This window comes from Aristolochia californica, unplaced genomic scaffold (genome assembly GCF_029961685.1).
Source record: "Aristolochia californica isolate CCGP_79_NKW_82.1479 unplaced genomic scaffold, dmAriCali1.0.hap1 SCAF_11, whole genome shotgun sequence".
Lineage (NCBI taxonomy): Eukaryota > Viridiplantae > Streptophyta > Magnoliopsida > Piperales > Aristolochiaceae > Aristolochia > Aristolochia californica.
This window is the reverse complement of record NW_027181782.1, coordinates 24,778,364-24,790,921: the sequence shown is the minus strand read 5'-3', so window position 1 is coordinate 24,790,921 and position 12,558 is coordinate 24,778,364.

Here is a 12,558-nt window from a genome sequence, read left to right as displayed (position 1 = left end):
AGGAATTGTTTTAGGACATGTAGTGTCTGAGCGGGGTGTAGAAGTGGACAAAGCCAAGGTTGACCTAATTGCCAATCTGCCACCACCTACTTCTGTGAAGGGGGTGCGTTCTTTCCTTGGCCATGATGGGTTCTATAGGCGTTTCATTAAGGACTTTAGCAAAATTTCTCGTCCTTTGACGAATTTGCTTGCTCGAGATGTTGCTTTTGCCTTTGATGATGCCTGTATTCATGCTTTTGAGACACTGAAGAAATGTTTGTCCACTACACCCATTGTCCAACCCCCTACTTGGTCTTTGCCTTTTGAGTTGATGTGTGATGCCTCTGACTATGCATTGGGGGTTGTTTTGGGGCAAAAGACAGATAAAATTCCCTGTGTCATTCAGTATGCTAGCCGCACTCTTCATGATGCTCAATTGAATTACACTACCACTGAGAAGGAGTTGCTAGCTGTTGTATTTGCCTTGAAAAAATTCAGATCATATCTGTTAGGGTCAAAGGTTATAGTGTTCACTGATCATTCTGCTTTGAAGTACTTATTATCAATCAAGGACACTAAGCCTCGCTTGATTAGATGGATCTTGCAATTGCAAGAATTTGACCCTGAGATTCGAGATAAGAAGGGTTGTGAGAATTTTGTTGCTGATCATCTATCTAGGATTTGTGTAGCACCTCAGGAAGGATTCCTTCCCTTAAATGATTCCTTCCCTGATGAACAACTTCTCCAAGTATCCCAATTGCCTTGGTTTGCTGACATAGTCAACTATCTTGTAACTCATAAGATTCCTGATTATTGGAGCAAACAAGATCGGTTGAAATTCTTTTCCCAAGTCAAACATTTTTTTTGGGATGACCCTTATTTGTTCAAGGTGTGTCCTGACCAAGTCTTTAGGCGTAGTGTACATGAGCAAGACTTTGCCAACATTCTTGAATTTTGTCATTCCCACGCATGTGGAGGACATTTTGGTGCTAGAAAGACCGCGGCTAAAGTCTTGCAATGTGGTTTCTATTGGCCTTCGTTATTTAGAGATGCCCATGAGTTTTGTCGTGTGTGTGATAGATGCCAACGGACTGCTTGTTTATCTAGGAAGAACATGATGCCTCTTAACCCCATTCTTATTGCTGAATTGTTTGATGTGTGGGGTATTGACTTCATGGGTCCTTTTCCTATCTCGTTCGGCTATCAATACATCCATGTTGTTGTTGAATATGTCTCTAAATGGATTGAAGCTATTGCATATAAAACAAATGATCACAAAGTGGTGGTAAAGTTTTTAAAAGTAAACATCTTTAATCGGTTTGGTACCCCGAGAGAGATCATCAGTGATGGGGAATCTCATTTTTGTAACAGAGCATTTGAGACCTTATTGAAGAAATATTTCATCACTCATCGGGTGTCCACTTCGTACCACCCGCAAACTTGTGGTCAAGTGGAAATCTCTAATAGGGAGATCAAACAGATTTTGGAGAAGTCGGTTCGCTTTGATAGGAAAGATTGATCCACTCGATTGGACGATGCTTTATGGGCCTATCGAACCGCTTATAAGTCTCCTATTGGGATGTCTTCATTTCACCTAGTGTTCGGCAAAGCATGTCATCTACCTGTTGAGCTTGAGCATAGAGCTTATTGGGCCATTAAGGCTTTGAATTTTGATTTGACTCAAGCGGGTGAGGAGAGAAAATTGCAATTGAATGAGTTGGAGGAGATACGTCATGATGCTTATGAGAATGCCAAACTGTATAAGGAGCGAACAAATCTTTTACATGATAAATCTATTTTTTGCAAGTCTTTTACTGTTGGGCAAAATGTTTTACTTTATAACTCACGATTACATTTTTTTTCCAGGGAAGCTAAGATCCAGGTGGTCCGGTCCATTTGAAGTTACACAGGTGTTTCCTCATGGCGCTATTGAGATCCGCAATCACGGAGACTGGTCGGTCTTCAAGTTAACGGTCAGAGGCTCAAACCGTATCTTGAGAATGTCCCCACATCGGAGGAGGTGATGGTGATTTTCTTGGAGGAACCTATCATTTCATCTTGAATGCATCAGAGTCTTGCTTACGACTATAAACTTAGCACATTGTGGGCAATCCCCACGTTTATATCCCTTTGTACATTACAGTTTTATTTTTTTATTTTATTTTTTTGTTTATTCATTCTTATTTGGGATAACCTTTGGTGTACTCTGGTCTTGATTGATTGGAGGTCCCCCGGCGATGCCGGCCCCATCATGGACTCAGGGTACTCTCTTGTCGGCTGAGAGCATAAATGGTTCAGGTAGTCGATGACCAGACTTTTGGTCCCTAGTTTGAGAGGTATGTACTCAAACAACCGTTCTGGGATTGACCAGTTCGATCTTGAAGTATTGAATGAAAACCTTATAGTGAGTAACTTAAGGACTTGGGTTCAGCGTGTGATTCCTGCTGCCTTTAGTGGCCAGTCACACGAAGATTTCTTCAAAGTGTGATGTGGGATAGCGGTTTCATCTACAGATGATTACCTATGGGTACGGCTGATACGAGTAAACCTTCTTCGAGGGAGACTATGTATCATTCCTAGGGGTCTTTATTGACTTTTCGGTATTATTGTTGATGACCAAACACATATGGTCCCACCTATGGATTTAGGAGCCGTAAGGGAGCTTAACCCTTACTCTGCTGGAGTATAACTAGCTAAGTTGTTATTCTTTTTTGTAGTCGTTCTGGTGTTTTAACTTTTCCCCATTGAGGACAATGTCAGGTGTAGGTCTGGGGGGGGGGGGGGGTGGGGGGTGAGGTGAAACGACTCTTTTATGTCTTAGCAATAATTTTCTTTTGATTTTTGTTCGTGGTTTTCAAATTACTCCTCTTAGTATGTGGTTAACGTTAGTAGAGTTAAAATAAGTTGCTCAAATGTGTTTCAAAATTTTTCGTAAAACTGTGTAGAATATGCCTATTAGAAATTTGATTTCATTCGTTGTGATCCATGAGAATTCAGTGGGATAACTTACTATTGCATTAGACTTGGAACTTAGTTGCAAAAGAGAACATGTAAATCTAGAGTTGATCTATGTTAGTCCGAATAGTCTTATATGCCTGTTTGAACTCATTCATTTTTATACCTTAGTGAAATTCCTTGTTGTAATGTATGAATGCAAATGAAAATGTTCTTGCTTGCAAAAGACAGATAACTTCAGAAACAACCTGGGCAAACCCAGGGACATGCACCGGAACAGTCGGTTACTTAAAAATAAGTGCATGTGCAGTGAAGACGAATACAAAATGGTGGTAATACCAAAAGTATTCAGTGAAACAAAAATTACGCTGGTAATAGCAAAAGTGTGCTGGTAATAGTGCAAAATGGTTTTAAATCTGGAAGCAATGAGTTTCCGTAACTTTGATGACGAATTGTAATTTGAAAGAAGTTGCAGGTCAAAATTGAAATTGGTATATTTCTTTTGTGAGATTGTCAGACAACAGGCTTACTCTACTATTTTCTCTTAATTGTGATGTGACCAGGATTTTATTGTTATTTGTTGCCTCTTTGTTCTGTTGAAGTAATTGCTTATGGGTCACATTGGTTCAGGTGGAGTAACAATGAGTGTATATGGATCGATAATATGCTATATTTTACACAGGCTTTCAAATTGCTCAGGATCTCATATGATTTTCAGATATTTTACGATACTAAGTGTTAGTCATATGCTAATGAGGAGTAAATTTTCTTCAATTTTCTTTTTATATTATTGATTTAGATGAATTTTGTGGGTAAATTCCATGCAAACCCTCACAAGACATAACTCGCCCACTACTGCAAAGTAGGGGTTTAACAGCTTGTTGCATGCGCTAAATGCAATCGTGCTCCCTACGAAAGTGGCATTTTGTTTTCCTAGGCTTAATTTTGGTTCGGTTGTTGTTTTGCTAGGGACTAGTAAAGATTTAGGTTTGGGGGTGTGATAGATGCCATATTCTGACATGAGAACTAGGTTAATTATAATAGAATAACCTTTATAATTGTGTTATAGGTGGTTATTTATCGGTTTTCAAATGAAAAGTGCACTTATTGAATTTGGCATTAATCATTGTCTATATTGCATATTTTTCTCTCCTGAATTATATTTCATTATTTTTTAAGGTTTATTTCTTCCTGAAATGCTTTTTATGGATTCAATTATGGAATTTCAGGAGAATTTTGGTGGAGAAGGAGATATTTACCAAAATGCCCTTAGTGAAATGGAGGTATTTTTTAGGGCAAATGGTATTAAAAGAAGGGGAAAATCATATTAAAGGAAAGAGAACGTCGAGAGAGGAGAAGGGGGAGCATTGACCAAAACAGAGCACCATGGACCGAAACAGGGGAAGACCCGAGAGGAGCTTGCCACCGTCATTCGCCGCGCCACCGTCGTCCACCGCCATCCACCGCCGTCTGGCAACCGAGAAAAGACCCGAGGAGAGCTCGAGAGAGTCTCCATCGCAGTGAGTTTGATAGTGCCAGTTTCTGGTCGCCAGGCCGAGAGGTGATCCGAGAGGGCTTCTCCGGTGCCAATTCTGCATTTCGACCATCCTCCGGCGTCGATTACCTATTTTCAACCATTCCCGGAGCTATTCTGACTCCTATCGCGACTCGAGAGAGCCGTTTAGAGGACTTCAGCTTTGTTTCATTCTTTGCTGGTCGTCACCTCCGTCCGTCGGCTTCTATCCTTCTTCGCCAGCGTCGTCTCTACCTCCGGCCACTCACTCTTGCTACCAGAAGCCATCAATTTTGGGAAATTGCAGCACCCATGAAAACGAGTCTACTGCCCGAGTGAGAGGAAGGAGAAGGAGAGTAATTCGTCATTTTGGAATTTAATTTTTCTATAGTTTGAACTTAGGTTTTGAATGTTTATTAAATGTGATTTGATAATTAATGTTTATTGAATATTTGTTTTTTGGGATATTTGATTAAATTAGCTAGTTAGGTTAGGATTATAATTTAGGTTGGATTTTGGTATTTTAATCCGATTTCTGTCTTTCACTCTATGCGCCCGAGAGGGGCTAGACGCAAGGATTGAGAGATTGGATCTGTGGTTATGTGGCGCTCGAGAGAGGCATGAATCACCGTAAAATCTAAAGTTGATGTTTCTTGTTGTGCAAGTAGTTAACCAGATGATTGCTTGATAATTTAGCATATAATTAGTGTTTAGTTCAGATTAATTCATCATATTTGGTTAGGCTAGTTGACTGAAGAATACACAAAATTCAGTCCTCCCTATGGATATGACCCTCGCTTCCCGCTAAATTACATGAACGATTCGTACGCTTGCGAGGTATAAAAGCCGATGTAATTAAAATTTACATCAGCCACCACCGCTTTCGGTATGCTCTCTGCCACTTCCTCCTCTTCATCATGGATAATTGACACAGGGGCCGCCGAGCATCTCACACTTTACAAAAATCTACTCCACTCAGTTTCTCCTTATCTCTCAAATAAATTTGTTATCATAGCTGATGGCTCCCAAACTAAAGTTGTCGGGAAAGGATCCACCTTTGTTACACCATCACTTCCACTCATAGATATTCTTGTTCCTACCTTTCCCTGGAACATTTTATCTTTTAGTTAGCTAACACAACATTTCAATTGCTCAATTACCTTCTCACCCACTTCGTGTGTGTTTCAGGATCTTAAAATCAAGCAGGTGATTGGTGGAGGTCGTGAACATGGGGGGCTCTACTACTTGGACATGCCTCAAATAAATGTTGTCTCAACCAAGGAAACTGAGACAAGTCTATGTCACAATCGGTTGTGACATCCATCCACACAATCTCTTCATTTTTTTTTCTACCTTTAAGGATAGGTCAAATTTAAATTGTGAAGTATGTCAACTGAGCAAACACCAGAGGACTACATACTCACCTCGTCTAGAACTTAAAAGTGTTGTTCCTTTTTCATTGATTCACACATATGTATGGGGACGATTAAGTGTCTCAAACATTTCCCAAGTCAAGTACTTTATTACCTTTATTGATGATTTTACTCATACCACATGACTATTTCTTTTTAAAGAGCAATCTGAAATACCATCCACATTTAAATCTTTTCATGCTACGGTTGTCACTCAATTTGGTCATAAAATCAAAGTACTTAGGTCTGATAATGCCAAAGAATATACTTCTAGAGATCTTGACTATTTTTGTCAAGAGAATGATAGACTTTGGCTGACTAATGGCATATACTTGGTGCTATTTATCCAAACGTCGGGATAAGGCGTCAGCCACCTTATTCAATTTGCCCAGTTTATGTTCCACTATAAAGTCAAATCCCATTAATTTGCTAATCTAATGTTTTTGTGGAGAAGTAGAGACGCGTTGCTCCAGTAAAAATTTGTTGTAATGATCAGTGCGGATGAGGAAGGTGTGTCCCCACAAGTAGGGTGGCCAATGTTGAACAACCTTGGCCAACCCAATTAGCTCTCATTCATAAACAGGTAACTTCTAGTGATGTGCCACTAATTGGCGTCTAAAATATGCAATGGGATGATTAGTTTGTTGTAGAATCGCCCCACTACCTCCCCCAGAAGTGTACCACTCTACCACAAATAAGGCCTCTAAGTCAGGCAATTGCATGACTGGGTGGAAGCTAAAGCTTGCTTTAGCTCATTGAAGGAGTCTGTAGCTGCAACGCTCCAATTGAAGGTATTATGTTTGAGAAGATGGGTCAAGGGAATGGCTAGCATTCCGTGGTTTTTTATGAACCTCCGATAATATCCCTCTAACCCCAAAAATTCTATTAAGGCTGAAATGTTGTGCGGTTGGGGCCAGTTGGTGACTGCTGTAATTTTTTCACAGTCCACTGTTACACCCTCTGTTGATATTATGTGGCCAAGATATGCAACTTGGGGTTCCCCAAATGAACATTTAGATCGTTTCAAGAAGAGATGATGTGCTTGAAGGAGTTGGAAAACAAGCCATAAAAAGTCTTCCAAATGCTTTTTCTCTTGATGTGCTATAAATCAAAATATCATAAAAAAAGACTAACACAAAATTTTGGAGATAGTCATGGAATACCTCATTCATTAAAGCTTGAAATGTGGAAGGTGCATTGGATAAGCCGAATGGCATCACCACGAATTTGAAATGTCCATGGTGAGTACGTAATGTTGTTTTCTCAATATCGAAAGGATGCATTCTGACTTGGTGATAACCCGATCGTAAATCCAACTTGGTAAAAATTTGAGAACCATGCAATTCATCCAATAACTCATCCACAACTGGTATGGGAAACTTGTCTTTGACTGTTTTTGTATTTAGCTCCATGTAGTCCACACAAAATCTCCATGTTCCATCATGTTTCTTAACTAGTAGGACTAGTGAAGAGAATGGGGGACGACTGCTACGAATAAGGCCATGTTCCAGCATGGCTTGGCACTGCCATTCTATTTCATCTTTCTGGAGGTGTGGATAATTGTATGGTCTAACAACCACCACGTCTTATCCGGATTTTAAACAAATTCTATGATCACAGTGCCTCAATGGAGGCAGCTCTGAAGACTTCTGAAACAAGTCTGTGAACTCTGCTAGTAAATTTTCTAAGGTGCTACCCGGTGGTTCCTGTTTGTGTAGTAGGGGGATATGATGTGTCACTTCAGCTTGACTGCCCTTTAGCATTACTTGGCTTCCTTCCGACACAAAAGTCATAGTTAAGGTAGAAAAATCGCACAAGATTGGCCCCAAGGTTTGCAACCATTTGATTCCAAGTATCATATCAAATCCGGCTAATGGTATGACAAAAATTTAATGGTAAAATGAGTGTTACCAATAGAAAACTTTACCACCTTGCTGACCCTTTAGCTAGGGACTTTCTCACCATTGGCAACTGAAACTGTGACAATTGGGTAAGGTTGGATCCCAAGTTGAAGATGTTTAGTAGTTGTTAAGCTTAAGAAATTGTGGGTACTACCAGAATCCACTAACCCCACAAATTTCTGGTCTAGAACCTTTGCCCGCACTTGCATATTTTATGCCGACTTCTATCTAGTAATTACATTTAAAAAAACTCTGGTTCAGCCTCTTCTTGAGGGCCTTCATTCTGTTCTTCTTCTTCAATTGTATCTAACTCCAACCAGAACAACCTTTTACAGTGGTGACCTGCCCTATAAGGTTCATCACAATTATAACAGAGGTTTTTTGCCCTGCGGTCAGCCATTTCCAAACCAGTTAATTTTTGTATATATTGGGGTGGTGAGTTTCTGGTCCTTGTATCTGTTGCCACAATATTAACTGGAGTATTTTTGGGTGGTTTCACTATTGGCAAGGTCACCCGAGGTCAATAGTTCCTCCCCCCTTGCCAACCTATCCTCCAACTTTGAACTTTCTGTCTTGCTTCCAATGCTCGAGTTAAATTCATTGCTCGAGCCAAATCAGTAGGTGAATGGAGTTCCACCTCTAACCTCAGAGACTCATTAAGGTCTATTATAAATAAATTTACCTACTAGTCAACTCTAACCATCTGGCTTGCTCAAACCAATTTTTCTTGGAACTATTTTTGATAAAGTTCCACGGATGCGGTTTGTCTCAACAGGACCAAATCTCCCAACGGATTGCTGTGTGCTGGAGGGCCAAATCTTATGGTACATAACTCTTTAAATTCCTCCCAATCCAACACCAATCTCTCCTATTCTACTTGGTGAAACCATAGATTTGCTTCATCGAGCATGTGGAAAGTGGCCAGTCCCACCTTGTCAAACTCAATTGTCCCTTGATTTGAAAAAAAATTTCTCACATCTATGCAACAAAATTAAGGGGTCGTCTGACCCAGTAAAAGTGGGAAAATTGAACTTTGTGTACCTGGGTACTGTGCCTCCACCCTGCTGTGCATGGACACCAATGCGCCCTGCAAACTGCTTCCCCCTTCTACTGTGCGAGTTGTCCTCCCCCCTTCTTCTGTGTGACTTGTCCTCCCCCCCCTACGGTCTGAGGTTGTGTTTCTTTCAGACAAAAGATCTGAAACCATATCTGAGAGTCTCTCGAGTTGCAGGTTAATACTTGGAATTTGTTCCAATTGCTGGCCGTAATTTTTGATTCTCACCTACTATTTGGCATGTGCACCCTGCATCTCTCTGACGATGGCTCTTAGCTCTTCATTTATGGATGTATCCCCATGTTACCCTACTTTGATACCAAACTGTTATAGTCCTAGGTCATGGATGTTGTAACATGATGCTGGGAAGGATAATCCAAAGCTTAGTGGACGAGTTCTGCACTGCAATGGCTACCCCTTGTTTTGGTAAATGGAAAAGAGAAAAAAGAGAATGGAGAAGAAATCAGATTCATGAGGGAACCTAGACCTTAGAGCTCAATGAGGAGAACTCCAGACCCTCTTTAGGCTAAAATCAAAGTTGTCTCTTCACATTCCACTTTCCCCCCTAAGTAAGGTTGGCGCCAACATAAGTTCAAGATAAAAAATTACAATAATGCCCATGCGGCATATTAACTCTTCAACTGAAATCAAAATAAATTAAAAGTAAATTGAAAGAAAAGGAATTAACTAAATACTAAATAACTCAGCCACGACACCTTTGACCAACTCGGCCAGCTATTGACTTCATAACATTTTTTTATTAAAATCAATCAAATACTTTTAAAAAAAATATGAGCTTCCATCTCCTCTCTCCCCCCTGCTCCCTCCATCTCTCTCATCCCTCTCTTTCACACTCCGCTCCCCCCCCCTCCTATCTCATCCATCCCTCTCCCTCTCTCCATCTCTCCCGTCTTTTCTCCTCCATCCTCTGAACAATTAAAAAATCCCCTATTGCCCTCATTCCTACCAAATATATATATACACCCAAAAAAATTTAAATTATAAAATTTTATAAAAATTAATCAAATAAAAATTTAAAAATTAAACAAACGTTCCTTCCCCTCTCCCCTCCTTCTCTCTCAACCCTCTCTCTCCACTTTTCTCCTCCATCCTCTCAACCCTTTCGCGCCCCCTCCCTCCTCTTTCTCATTCCCTCCCTCTTCTTCTTCCTCTCCCCCTAACCCCATTCCACACATAAACTTATTAAAAAGTAAATTAAATAATGAAACTAATAAAAATTAAGTAAACATAGAAAGACAAAAATCACTTTCCTTGTTCCCTCAAAACCCTCTCCTCTCCCCCTCCCTCCATCTCCATCATCCCCCTTACTGGTCTCTCCCCTTTCAAAAATAAACCTAATTAAAATCAAACTAATTGCTTAAATTAATTAAAAGTTAACCAAATAAAAATTTAAAACAAACTCTACCAAAATTCCTCTCTCCCTCTCCTTCTTCCCCTCCCACTCCTTCTACCTCTCCCCCATGATAATGATGAACTTGTATACAAGGGTAAAGAAACTTTGCCATGATTTTCAATGAACCATGGTAAGCCCACAACTTCATTGCATCTATCGGTTTTTTGGAGCATTTTGTACATTCAAGTCATTTGAAAAAAAAAACATATAGGAAGAGTTCCAATTTCAACGAATCATAAAACCACTTAATTTTTATGTGAGGGAATCTCTTTAGAAAAAAAAAACTTATAGGAAGAGTTCCAATTTCAAGGAATCATAAAACCACTTATTTGATTTGATTGATTTTGGGTACATCATTCAGTTGTTACGAGGAAAGATTATTGTAACAATCATCAAACTAACTATTTGGAGTCAAAAAATATAAATGTGACCCTTCTTCGTTTATTAGTTAGTTTTGAGTTCAAAAGAATATTTCAACACTTCAGGTTTTTGTAGTGAAGCAACAAGTTTTCTTATCTCTTTTGGATATCTATCTCCCCTATTGGCTTCTTCCTTTCCCCTTTATAGAATATTCTCATTCTTATTGTAATGGGAGAATATGGGGGAGTAGTTTCAAAAGAAAAAACCTTGAAGAGTCAAGAATTATTAAACTCAAGTCACAAGAAATGGAAAGGCTTCTTATCCCTTATTGTCTCTTGGTCAATTGGATTTGGGCCAGATTTGATTGTAACCATGAAGGTGTAAGACTTCTCGCAATGGATAGACCAATAATGGACTTCTACAAAGATTAGATCTTAGTCCATTTTCCCTCTTTGTCTAGAGATAACTAAAATGCCCTTATTCACTAAAATGACAAAAGTATGTTCTATATGTTTATTTTTATGTAAATAGTCATATTCTTCGGCTAAACTTTCTTTGAATATGGGTTGGTTACAATATTTTTCAGTTTGGCCAAAATTACAAAAAGTAAGGTATGATGAGAAAATTTCTTCATTTTGACTAAAGTTACAATAAAAAGACCTATGCATTGGAATTACAAAAAAAAATGCCCTAGGCATTGGAATTAAGAAAAAAACACTTTGCTCAATTATATGATTTTTTTCTTGAAATATATAGTTATTGGAGGTACTTCTTATAGGCTTCTAAAAAAATCATTTTAATTAATAATAAAATACTTGTCATATGGAAAATTTTCAAGATACCTTCAAATGTTTGTATTTTGTCATCAACATGTTAATGCATAGAGAAATTGGATAACCATGGTAAAAATTAATTCCAAAGTAGTCAAATATGCCATTTTAAATGTCATATTTTCAAAAATAGCTAGCTAGATGCTTTAAATATGAATATAACCTTGTGATTCTAATATAAGACACAATTATGGTAACATGGTTAAAAGATCTTAAAAAAATACTCAAATACCCTTTTTATTAATTATTTTGTTTTATAAATAATTTTTAAAAATATAAATTGTATCACCTCATCTTCTCCCTTGCTTGCAAGTGAGAAACAAAGGAAGACCCCCTCCCCCACCCTTTACTCATTATTAGGAGAGCCCCATTGTGCTTGAGAGAGGAAGGTAGGACTCAAAGCTAACGTCATTCTCCAAAGAGGCTTCCAATTGTTAGGGGCAAAAGATGAGGAAAACATAGGAGGAAGGAGAAAAAAGGGGGGAGAAGTTATTAAGTCGCACATTTGTGCTCTCTGCTTCAATATCCTTCTTTGTAATTCATTAATGGTGAACTCTTGCAATTTTATAACCGCCAGCCATTTGAACAAAGCAAGTAAAATAAGGAATAATGGAAATCCACTCAAGCCACTCTGCTCATGTTAGGTCATACACGGATAAACTTTGAGGGGGAATGAAGTTATCAAGGTTTAATGGCAATTTTAAATTCCTAGTCAAGTCAAAACAATTACAATGACAATCAACGCAATCAACCACAAATACAGTAGTATTTTTCAAGTCGTTCAAAACCCTCTTTTCTGATTGCTACGTCCACTCCCACAGTGTCTTGCATCTAGAAGTGGAATTCGCTAAGTGAAAAGCCAAACAACATCTATAACAATAGATCCAAAGTGTCCAACGTACATCACTTATTCAATTCTAGGTTCTTACACTTAACAACTACTCAATACAAGCACATAAACCCCCAAATAAATTTTCAATAGCTACCAACCAGCTTATTTAAGTCTTTATTGGTTTAAAATTGCAAGGGTTCCTAGTTTTTCAATCCAAGCAAAAGTAAAATCTATTAATATGCAGATACCAAAATTAAATTCAATAAAAATTTGCATATGGTGAATCTACTAGCAGTTTAATAGCTCGA